This window comes from Epinephelus moara, chromosome 21 (assembly GCF_006386435.1).
Source record: "Epinephelus moara isolate mb chromosome 21, YSFRI_EMoa_1.0, whole genome shotgun sequence".
Taxonomy (NCBI): Eukaryota; Metazoa; Chordata; class Actinopteri; order Perciformes; family Serranidae; genus Epinephelus; species Epinephelus moara.
The window spans coordinates 35,450,712-35,462,352 of NC_065526.1; the positions used below are offsets into that span (position 1 = coordinate 35,450,712).

At 38.6% G+C, this 11,641-nt stretch overlaps 1 protein-coding gene across 3 annotated transcripts in view; it reads right to left on the minus strand.

The window, feature by feature from the left end:
* The window catches only part of LOC126408847 (casein kinase I-like), a 40,847-nt gene extending 30,154 nt beyond the window's left edge, over positions 1–10,693 (minus strand). For all 3 annotated transcript variants that reach the window (XM_050074576.1, XM_050074574.1, XM_050074577.1), the window contains exon 1: positions 10,563–10,693. The gene's annotated coding sequence lies outside the window, so the exon portion shown is untranslated. The remainder of the gene's footprint in view (positions 1–10,562) is intronic.
* Between the last annotated feature and the right edge of the window lie 948 nt (positions 10,694–11,641).

The window sequence follows — 11,641 nt, forward strand, 5'->3', positions numbered from 1 at the left end:
TTTACGTTTATGTTTGTTAATAATTCCTGTTTATTTAACTATATATTTGTAAATACTATTGTTTAAATTTCTTATATTTTCACGTATCTTTCCTCTCTTGCAAGGAGCACCTGTAACATAAATAATTTCCCCTCGGGGATCAATAAAGTATTTCTGATTCTGATTCTGATTCTGAAAAACAATATAACATACTTTTTATTTCAATTTTTTTTATTTTTAATCTGGATTCGAATATGCTCCTTCTATCGCACTGGAATAGACTATTGGCATTGAACCGTGTCCAATCCTTTCTTTTTCTTTTCTTTAACGAATAATGAAGGCTGATACCTACGGACTACAGAGAGCCACAAGACCTTTTTTTCTGCAACCGAGGGGCCCCACCTTGTGGCTAGTCCCCCTCATTGTCGAAGGCGTTATGATACCTTTTTTGTTGGAAGCTCAGTTCAATGTTCTGTGTTATAGTTTTTTGGGGTTTTTTGTTTTACCCTACTGTGTTTATTTTTTGAGGTCTGGGATGTTACAGGTGCAATGTTTCAAAAGTACAGTTGATGCAATATTATAACATGCTCTCTTTGAATGTAAACGGGCTAAATAATCCTGTCAAAAGAAGTAAAATGATATCTAAAATAAAAAAGGAGAGGATAAACATAGCATTCTGGCAGGAAACTCATCTTTCTGGTGTTGAACACGAAAAACTAAAAAAAATGGGCTTCAGAAATACTTTTCATCATATAAAAATGGCAAAAAAGGGGAGTTGCTATACTGATCTCAAATTCAGTCAGGTTTGAACTCGTATCTGAAATAAGTGATAGAGAGGGCAGGTTTGTCCTAATAAAGGGGAAAATAGACCAAAAAGAGGTGACACTATTCAATGTTTACGCTCCCTTGGGAGTGATATGCCTTTTTATAAAAAGGTCTTTGGTCTAATTGCAACGGAAACATACGGGACCCTTATCTGTGCGGGAGATTTCAATATGCTTCTTAATCCTTCATTAGACACAACTAACAGGAAAAGAAGAAGGAATTCAATTTACATTACATTTAGATGGTAGACAGCGAAAAGCATTGTGGAGGTTAAATACAGGCATGTTGAATGATCCCGCTTTCATAAGCTCAATGGTGTCAGACCTAAGCGAATATTTACAGGATAATGATAACGGGGAAGTAAACCCTAGTATGTTATGGGATGCAGCTAAAGCGGTTCTTAGGGGGAAGATCATAGTCAGGACGGCCATGTTGAAAAAGATAAAAACCCAAAAGCTGTCTAAATTGCAGGGAAAATTGAGAGATCTAGAACAAGCTCACATTGTAAATAAAGATCCTTTGATTATACACCAAATTAGAACCGTTAAACAGGAAATAGATAAAATACTAAGTGAAGAAGTTGAGAAAAATACAAGGTTTATGAAGCAAAGATACTATGAGGCAGGCCCCAAAGCGACAAAACTGCTAGCTTGGAGGCTTAGAAAACAACAGGCAGAAAATACTATTTATAAGATCAGAGACCCTGTTACAAATAAACCTACCAGCAGTCTGGAGGGCATACAAAAAGCATTTGAATCATACTATAAATCTTTATACTCTCAACCAGACCAGGTTAATACACACACAATTGCTGAATTCCTGAATTCCTTAGATCTCCCTACTCTTGGTAGAGAAATTAACAATAACCTTGTCTCACCAATAACATTGGAGGAAATAAGTATAGCTATTTCAAGTCTGAACTCTAACAAATCACCTGGTACCGATGGGTTGCCCCCAGAATGGTACAAATCCATGAGGGAACACCTGCTCCCTTTACTGGAGACCTGCTTTAATTACATTCTAAAAGAAGGCTCTCTCCCCCCCTCCTGGAGGGAGGCCTTTATTTCGGTTATCCCCAAAGAAGGAAAGGATAGGATGGATTGTAAGGGATACAGACCTATCAGTGTTTTAAACGCGGATTATAAACTGTATACCAGCATCTTAGCACTTTACTCCTCCCCTATTGCAAGAATAAAGGTGAATGGTAGCCTTTCTAACTCAATAACTTTACAACGCGGTTGTAGGCAGGGGTGTCCCGCTAGTCCTAGTCTTTTTAATTTATTCATTGAACCTCTGGCCCAAGCACTCAGACAAGAAACAGAATTGAAGGGTATCTCCATAGGGGGAGTGGAATATAAAGTAGGCTTGTATGCAGATGATGTATTGGTCACAATCATGGAACCAGCCTCAGGCCTGCCGCTGTTAATGAAAATGCTGGAAACATATGGGTCATACTCAGGATATATTCTCAACGTACACAAAACCCAGGTTTTGATATTTAACTATACTCCCACACAAGAACTTACAGCAAAGTATAACTTTAACTGGCATTCATCCCACATCAAGTATTTGGGAGTAAATTTACCCAAAGACCTAATGCAGCTATTTGCTATTAACTATAATGGTATTAACAAAAAAATATATGATGACCTCAATGGGTGGGGCTTGCTCCCTCTTGACTTTGGCAGCAGAATCAGATCAGTTAAAATGAATATTCTTCCCAGATTATTATACCTTTTCTTATCACTCCCAATAGAAATTCCACAGAAACAATATAGAGAATGGAACAAGCAAATTTCACGATTTATATGGGATAAGAAGAGACCAAGGGTTAAATTCTCTACCCTCCAGCTGATGGAGGAGAGGGGGGGCATAGGCCTCCCATCTTTAAGGGATTATTATTTATCTGCTCAGTTGAGACCGCTTGTATATTGGTGTAACTCATCTTATACTGCTAAATGGAAGACCATAGAGTTATCTTTAATAGATACACCAATACAGTCAATTCTTGGACATGCAGGCAAGGAAAAGGAAGTATTACAGACAGAGAGTCAATGGGTAAATCTTTCTCTGAAAGTATGGGTAGAAGTGGTCAAACATTTCCAACTCCAAAATGAGGTTAAACTGCTCAGATGGCCAGCATACGACCCAGATTTTATACCAGCACTGCAAGATAATAGATACAGACAATGGATCTATCTTGGTATCACCTCTATATGCACTATCGTTAAAAACTGGGAACTTAATAGCTTTGATAATCTATGTCAGACATATGGGTTAGGTGGGCGAGACTTCTACAGGTACTTACAGCTTCGTGATTATTTCTGGAAAAAGGTGAAGGGTCCTAACCCAATAGAGCTACCAATGGTTATTCAAATATTTATTAATGCATATAACTCAGAAAGTAATAAACATCTCATAAGAAAATTATACCTTGGTATCACATCATTGAAGAAGGACAGCACAGACTACATAAAGCAGCGATGGGAAAGGGAGCTGGACATTGAAATATCTGTGGACATGTGGCTGAATGTCTGGAAAACACAGTCATCCTCCACCAATTCCCTCACTTGGAGAGACTTCTGTTGGAAGAACTTGATTCGGTTCTTTATTACTCCCAAACAGAAGGCTAAACAAACTGGTAATCAGCCAACTTGCTGGAGGGAATGTGGAGAAACGGTGGCGGATCATGCCCATGTTTTTTGGACCTGTCCATCTATTCAGACCTTCTGGAAGGACGTAGGAACAATAATTTCAAATATACTGGGTTTTAGTATCAGCTCAACCTTTACATCTCTTTATTTTGGTCATATTCCTGATGGACTGTGCAAAGATGACATTTATCTATTGAAGATCTTGCTGGCAGCAAGTAAAAAGGCCATTACAAAATGTTGGCTCCAAAAAAATAGTCCTACTGCAGGCCTTTTTGTTAGTATTGTTAAACACCTACATCTCCTAGAACAGATGACCCACTCCATACGACTCCAAAAAGAACTGGGAAAAAAACGGTGGGAAAAATTGTGTATTTATTTAGCCAATGAGACCGATACTTAATAACGACTGTTCTCTGTGTGACATTACATTGTAAAGATGCTAATATTTGCATTGAGTCGCTATTCATCCCATGACGTCATATGTTTGTTCTGTATTGTGTTTTGTTTATTCCCGACATTGTAAAAAATACTCATAAATTAAAATTTTTTTTTAAAAAAACAGACGAAATTGTGGATAAAAAAGGTTACACAACGTCAATAAATTGGAAGTGGTTTTGCTTCTTGAAAGGTGATGGCGCATGGACAAAGACGAGTGACCAAAACAATGACCAAGTCATTGTTTTGCAAGTCACAAGTAAATGTCAAGTCTTTACACTCAAAGTAGCAAGTGCCAGGTCAAGGTAGGCAAGTCCTGAGTCAAGTTCCAAGTCGAGAGTGACAGGTCCACAGTTTCGAGTCTTGAACAAGTTCTAAAGTGCTCTTTGCCAAATTTATTACCAATTTAACAACAGAGTAATACTAAATAAAAATCATGAATGCTTTTGTAAAACCAAATGTTACAGAACTAATGATGTTGAGACACACTTTCATAGCATAGTAGCACTAATAACTGGCACCACAACAGAATGAATTTGTCTTGTCTTGTTGCATTTAACTCATCTCATATTGGAAACATGTCTATGACTTTCTCTTCCCAAATTGGCTTGGTGGAAGGTATCAAGTATTTTCAAGTCAAAAGGCTCAAGTTCAACAGAAGTCACAAGTCACTGGTTTTAAAGAGTCTAAATTCATCAAGTTTGTGACTCAAGTCCACCCCTCTGACCTGACCTATGCAGGGCTGCTGTAACTGGCCCCTGGCCTCCTGTCATTTTGCATACGTGGCCCTGAGCAAATCAAGTCGAGTATCCATGGCCTTTGGTTTTAATGTGCTGAACTGTTAGTCAGCTTCAGAATAACAGTTCACTGCCCAAGAGGTTCATGACCACTTCTTTACTAATGATAATGACATGGAGGACACAGAAAGAAGAACAGTGAGGTGGAGGAGGCAATGTCTGATACTGGACAATGCTGAGTATGTCAACACACCCCCTCTTATGTAATTAACAGGAATAACATGATCCCTGAGCTGCTGTGAGAAAGGGCATGTGTCAGCGACAAACATCAGCAAAATGACACAATTCCTATATGTGGGGGTTTTTGTGTGTTTGCTGAATTTCTGCAACAAATACTTAAAAACATCTCTACTTTAGTCAATATATCTTATTCATTTTAATCTCTATAAGGGCAATTCAAAATACAACACAAATGTCATAAACTATTACTGTGGCCTTACAAATAACTATTCTGTTCTATTACAGTCTAGTTAGATATTGATGCTCTGATTTCATCAGACCACTTTAACTAGAGGCGCCCCACACAGGATATTTGTAGCCAATAACAGATACTGACTGCATGTGAAAATGCCGATATCAATCTGTGAACTCAGTGCTTCAGAAGGATTTCTGAGCTATGTGCAACAACAACTTCAGTGCAGCTGCATCAACTCTTTGCCTGAGAACATTTGTTTGTTGTTTATGTGGGAACTGTGCTTAGCTGAGTTGAACAAATGAGGGAGGCAGGGTGCTCATGATTTAGCAAACAGGTTTGTAAGAGTTGCTCAAATCAGATTCCATTATTAAATTTAACAGCATATTACCCTTACTGAAGATAGACCTGTACCTGTAATTACATTCATTGTATCAAGTCAAACACTGTTTTTTTCCTCCCACAGAGGCCTCTGTCAGATTGAGCAACTCACAGCAAAAATCAATGCTTCTGTATAGGCCATATATGAGAAAGGGTTAGACCTCCACAAAGCGAGAGGCAACATCACTCCCACACGCTATCTTTGGCCTCAGCTAAAAGAAGAGTTTGCAACTCTTACATGAATACAATCTAAAGGACTGAGGTCTTTGCTCAAACATTGTTATGAGCTGACTGTCTAAACTAATTGTATGAAGCAAACTGTTATGTATAGAGGCTGTTCTGCCTGGAATCAATTACCAAATATCAAACAGATCAAAGACAGAGTTTCTTTTAAGAAGTCTCTTAAAGTAAGACTGCGTAATTCAGTATTGATTTGACTGTCTTGGTGTTGTTTGTTCCTTTTTGTTCGTTTTAATTAGAACTTTTTGGTGTTTCATGACTGTATGCTTTCACGTTTTAATTATAATTTTTTGGTGCATCATGACTGTATGCTTTCAAACGTGCATAGTTTTTGTTTCTTTTTAGGTACTGCAATGTTTTAATTTGGTTTAATGTGTAACAGGTTTTAAAGGTGGACCCCAGGAAGACTAATAAATGAACAAATAAACAATTAAACAAATAAACTGTCTTCAGAGAAAAATGTACTTGTAGTATAAAAGCTGGTCATTAGGCAATTTTATTTTTTTATGCTTTCACCTGTGCCTGATATCTATATCTTTCAACAAACTCTAGGGTGACAAATTATTGCCCAAGTTTGACTTTCTCTATTATCACTTCCTTTAAAATCAAATCATGCGATAATTTGGCAATATGTTATAAAATGGCCTAGTATTAAAGTTGGGTCTTTTAAATAAAATACCAACAGGAAGCCTTAAAACTTATCTTTGACCCCAGCACTTCATCTCTACATCTCTTTCCTTACAACAACTGATGATGTCTTAAAGGACAACTTCGGTATTTTTCAACCTGGGCTCTATTTCCCCATGTGTATGTGTGCGTATGATTCATGGGTACAACTCATTCTAAAATTGGTTCAGTATTGAGGCGTGAAACAAGCTAAAACGGTAATGGGGGCAAATGCGTCCCGTATAAAAGTGCTTTTTTTCGCCACTGACCGGTTCAGATCGCCAGTACTATCTCTGTAGATAGCATATTGTAGCGGCCCTGGGGCAGTGGTGAGTGTAAATGAGTGGAGTCAGCTGTCAGTCAGTGTTGGAGCAGAGAGGGGGAGGGCGTCCCCACTTGGTACAGTAAATGGGTATGTGTGTGTGAAGTGTGCGTTACGCTAGAAGAGTCAGAGGACGGAGTCTTTTACGTGCTACTCCCTGGAGTGTTACCGGAGTTTTTGGAGTGCTCAAATAAACGGGCCTTTTTCCCGAACGCAAGAACAGGATGTCACGCAACACCCCGTACAGCTTTCATAGGCTGCCTTTGTCGGACGGCGAGATGATGAAGTTGTGGCTAGTTGTGCTACAAATGGATGCTAACACTCCTCTCCAGACACTGCGTTTTAGCTCGTTTCGCGCCTCAATACTGAACCAGTTTTAGAATGAGTGGTACCCATGAATCATACGCACACATACGCATGGGGAAATAGAGCCCAGGTTGAAAAATACCGAAGTTGTCCTTTAAAGGAGCTGTATAAGACATTCAATAGGTGTCTATGATTTGGTCTGATTCAGGTTGTCTGCCCACGGTTCTCAACATGGAGGTGGCTGAAACAGTGGCTAGCAGCTAAAGGTGCTAACAGCATAATCCATGCTAACAATGACAACAGTGCTGTGGGTCAGGACAGTATTATCAGCAGTAACCACTATATAAGCATAGTGCAGAGTGTCAGCGATTGCCTAGCCAGTAGGATACACACACAGGGACTCCAATGCATGCTGCACCGCAACGTCTGCTACAATAACAATAACTTTCAGGGCACCTGCACACAAAATCAAATTTAATCATTAAGACCTGTAAGGAATCCTCGGATACCGTGCCTGTATTAAAAACTTAGTCTTGCATGGCCAGACCTATCTCACACTGTGGCAGTTGTGGAGAAAGGTCTGACTTAACCCATCGTAATTACACGCTAAGAGACAAAACGCTCAGGGTTGTTTGTAGTTCTTTGAAACAATTACAATCTTATTGAGCGAAGCAAAGCCCTGGCCGCAGCGACAATGCTCTTACTAAATAGGTTCAGGAGGGAACTTCCTGAGCCTATTTTTTTTTTTAAATACCAGCGAGTGCTGGTATTAAAACAGCTAAATCCTTCCAACAGTAAATGACACATAAAACATTGAAATACATTTTAGTGTGTAGGTTCCTGACTCAGAGGTTGTTGTTGTTTTACGCACAGCACCAAAGCTAAATGTGGAGTTAAGTCTGGCTATGGGAGACTAGTTTCACATAGCAACTGGGATTTTAAAAACAATAACACTCAGAAATGACAGGCTTAAACCTATGGTCTCCTGAAAACTACATTGTATATACTGGTAACTATACTGGCAAATATATTTTATAATGTATATAAAGTAAATAAATATTTTTGAAAATATGGGAATCAATATGGGTATTGAAAATGCTACTTGTTTGTCACTGAAATCGAGACACCAATTTCGGTATCAACACCGAGTCCTTGTCAGCAGTATTTTGGATCCTCTTGTCTGACAGCATCAAGCTGAGCAGTGAAAGTTAAGTCATTTACTACACCCACACTAACCTGCATGCAGCCTCACACCCAATGGTATCCACTACACAGCATGCCCCAGGCTACAAACCTGACCTCAATTACTAAGCAACTGGGACAACAGATTCAACAGTTTCTCCACAAGGAGAAAAATCTGAGGCACAGGAACAGTTTATTAGATATGCCAATTTAGACTTTTCAGGATTAAAAATCTGCCTGCAGTCTCTGGATCAGCCCCTATTATACTATTTGCTTGTTGTATAACTTCTGTTTTTATTGATGACAGTGAGTTTTAAACAAAAGTAATTCACAGACAGTAAAATGCGATCACGTCAATAAATGCTCATGAGGGGAAAATGAATTTGCAAGGGATGATATACTGAATGTGGTAAGAGATTTCTACTTGCACTATTTGATTAGCAATTAGAATTTATGATTAGCCTAAATTTTATCAATACTCTTTAACAACTCAAAGCTTTTTACTTATGAAAAGACCAATCAATCCATGAAATCAAATCCTTAATTGAATTGAATCACACTGTACTGACAAAAACATCCTCTACAGTTCCTGAGATTGACTAAAAATAATAGCCCTTGGCTCCACATTATCATCATGTTCTCAACCTACACTTGGTTTCCTTTAAGGGTAACACCACCCAAGTTAAAAATAGCAATATATTATTTCCATGGCCAAGGAAAGCTCGATTAATATTTGTGAACATAAGCTACTCTCTTTCAATGCCAGAAATCAGAGAAGTGAGTCTCAAACTTGTGATGTCAAAGTCTGGAGCTGCTCCACAGACAATGAATGGGAGCTTGACTTTCTACGCCCACAGATTTTTGTTTTATTTTTTATACCCAAAAGATCTTTATTCAGTTGTAGTGTTCTCAGTCCAGAAACAGAAAAGGAACCCATATTCTCAGAACAGTGCTCTCAGTTATCATCTATAACATCTCTCCTGAGTAATTGTCAAAGGAGCAGCTCCAGAGTTTACACCCTGACACCACAAGTTTTAGCACTCTCGTTTTTAAATTTAGAAAAAAGTTGTTCATGTTTATTGATATTTTTGGACTGTCTTGAATCATAGGAACTACATGTGTGAATTTTAAAATTTATTCTTTAACATTTTTTGCTCAAATCATAGAATTATATGGCATCTTTTCAATACATTTCAATTTATGGCCATTCACAACTGATTGTATTTCCTTCACTCTAATGGTGGCTAAATTACTATGTTTACTGCTGTCTCTACATTGCCAATCCGCTATGTCCTACATTAATTGTTATTGGGTATGGTACTACAAAATTGCTATGTATATCCTTCTTAAAGGTTATTTGTGTATCCATGGCACCTTACACTACACTATAACTAAAAATGAGTGCAAGTAGTGACAGTGGCCCCTATGGGAACGAAAGCCTTTACCCTAATTTTCAATCTGTTCATTTCAAGCTCTTCTTCGCAGGCAGTACAAATGTCTTGATGATTTTTGTGAGGGATATTTAAAGGGAAATACAATACATCTAGCTGTATTAACATGGCCTTGTCTCACCACCCACACTCCAATGATAAACTTAGCAGCACCCCCTCTTACTAATCTCGAAAAATGGTTTCAGGTAGCTGAGAATACTTAAAAGCCAACCTCAGAGACTGTTAAACACTGCTATGTTCAAGGTCGTCGCAAGCCGTCACAATTTAAAGATTTAGAACAGAAAGGTGTTAAGGTGATGAGCTTTTTGAGCAAAGGGGCTAAGGTTTGCTAATGCAGCTAACGTTAGCTGATTCGACTGCAGCACATTTAAACATTCGGGCAGCAGCGACTGCTCAATCTGCTACCTACACGTCTGCACTCGCTGTCGTTACCAAACCTTAGCTGGTTGCCTATTTTGGAAAACATAATACAGCATTGTTGCACGTCAAACTATCAATCGAGCTAAGTAACGCAGGAAGTTAGGTTTAGGCCACAGTAGTTTGTGTGTGAATGTTTGGCCTCAGTGTAGCCTGACAACGTTAGCTTCATTGAAACAATTTTGAAATAGTTAAGTGAAGTGAATGCAGTAGGAAATGAACCGACGTAGTGTCAGATAATACGACAATGATAATAGTAACGGGCAGTAGTGATTATCATAGCTAGTGAACCATATCAACAACTAGCTACCCAGCTAGCGTTTACTAGCCTCTGTGGTCGTAACAAGACGTAGCCTGACAGAAGCTAACGTTAGCCAGGCAGCTAAGTAGCCAATGTTGGCTAACGCTGAATTTCTGCCCATACATACAGTCATTCATAAACACAGCTAGCTAATTTAACACAGTTTTACAAAGTTCAAAAAAGAGGTTACGTACCTAAACAGATTTTCTTTCTGTCGCTATTTTTCTAGCGTATAATTAATTGTTCCTATTTTCTTCGTCTCGTTTTCCTGCTCATCTCTTTTTCTGTGGATGTTTGGCTAACCAGCTGAAAAGCCTCACCAGTGACCGTAACGTAATTTGCGTAGATGGAGCTAAGTACGCCGCAGTGAACGGAAGGGACCAGCGTAAACTGCTCTTAAGAATATCGACAGAAAATCTGTGTGTGCGTATGTGTGACTGTGTGAGTGTACGTGAGAGAGGGAGGGTCACGCACACTTTGATTTGTGGTGAAAAGTTGTTTTTATTTTCATCAGCACTTGCTGGAATAACTACGAGTGTGTGTATGTTTTGCTAACTTCATGTGTGGTTTTTTTTGTTCTTTTCTTTTTTTTAATATCTGTATCCAATCTGGACATTGTCGGCTCTGTGCTCCAGGAGATTTCATTTGAAATGAAAAAAATACAAGTAACTTTTTCATCATCCATGTAATATCTGGTCATGAATCCTTTACAGTTATTAAAGCCTGTGAATCACAAATATCGAGCAGATTGAAATCCTCCCTGCTGATGCTCTACCAGGCCTTAGGCCTGCTACAGCCTTCGGTTCTCACTTGTTAAAGGGGTTTTTGCCTTCAGCTTAGTTTTCAGCAAGTAAATCACATGCACATAATGTACTGGTTTGAGGTAAAGACTTGGCCACCTAATATGGTTATGAACCAAGGCTGGATTACAAACCAGACAAAGTGGACAACTGTTCCAGGGCCCCATTTGCACCAATAGCACTAGTTCATAGTGTAAACTCGTCTTTTGTACTCTGATTAATTGCACCTTTTCTATGGAATTTGCACCACAAAAATACAATATCAACTAATGTGTGTCCTGCATTATCTTTAAATTGTGGCCATGTCTTGTAGAGGGGCCCTGTGTAACAATCTACTGTATAAGATTTTAGTTGATATTGTGCAAATAAAGTAATGTTTAATTAATTTGCTGTTTGCTGTACACAAAAATATTTAATAATGTAAGGCCACTTAATGTTCCAGCACAGGAGCACTGGTTGGTACTGCCATCTCT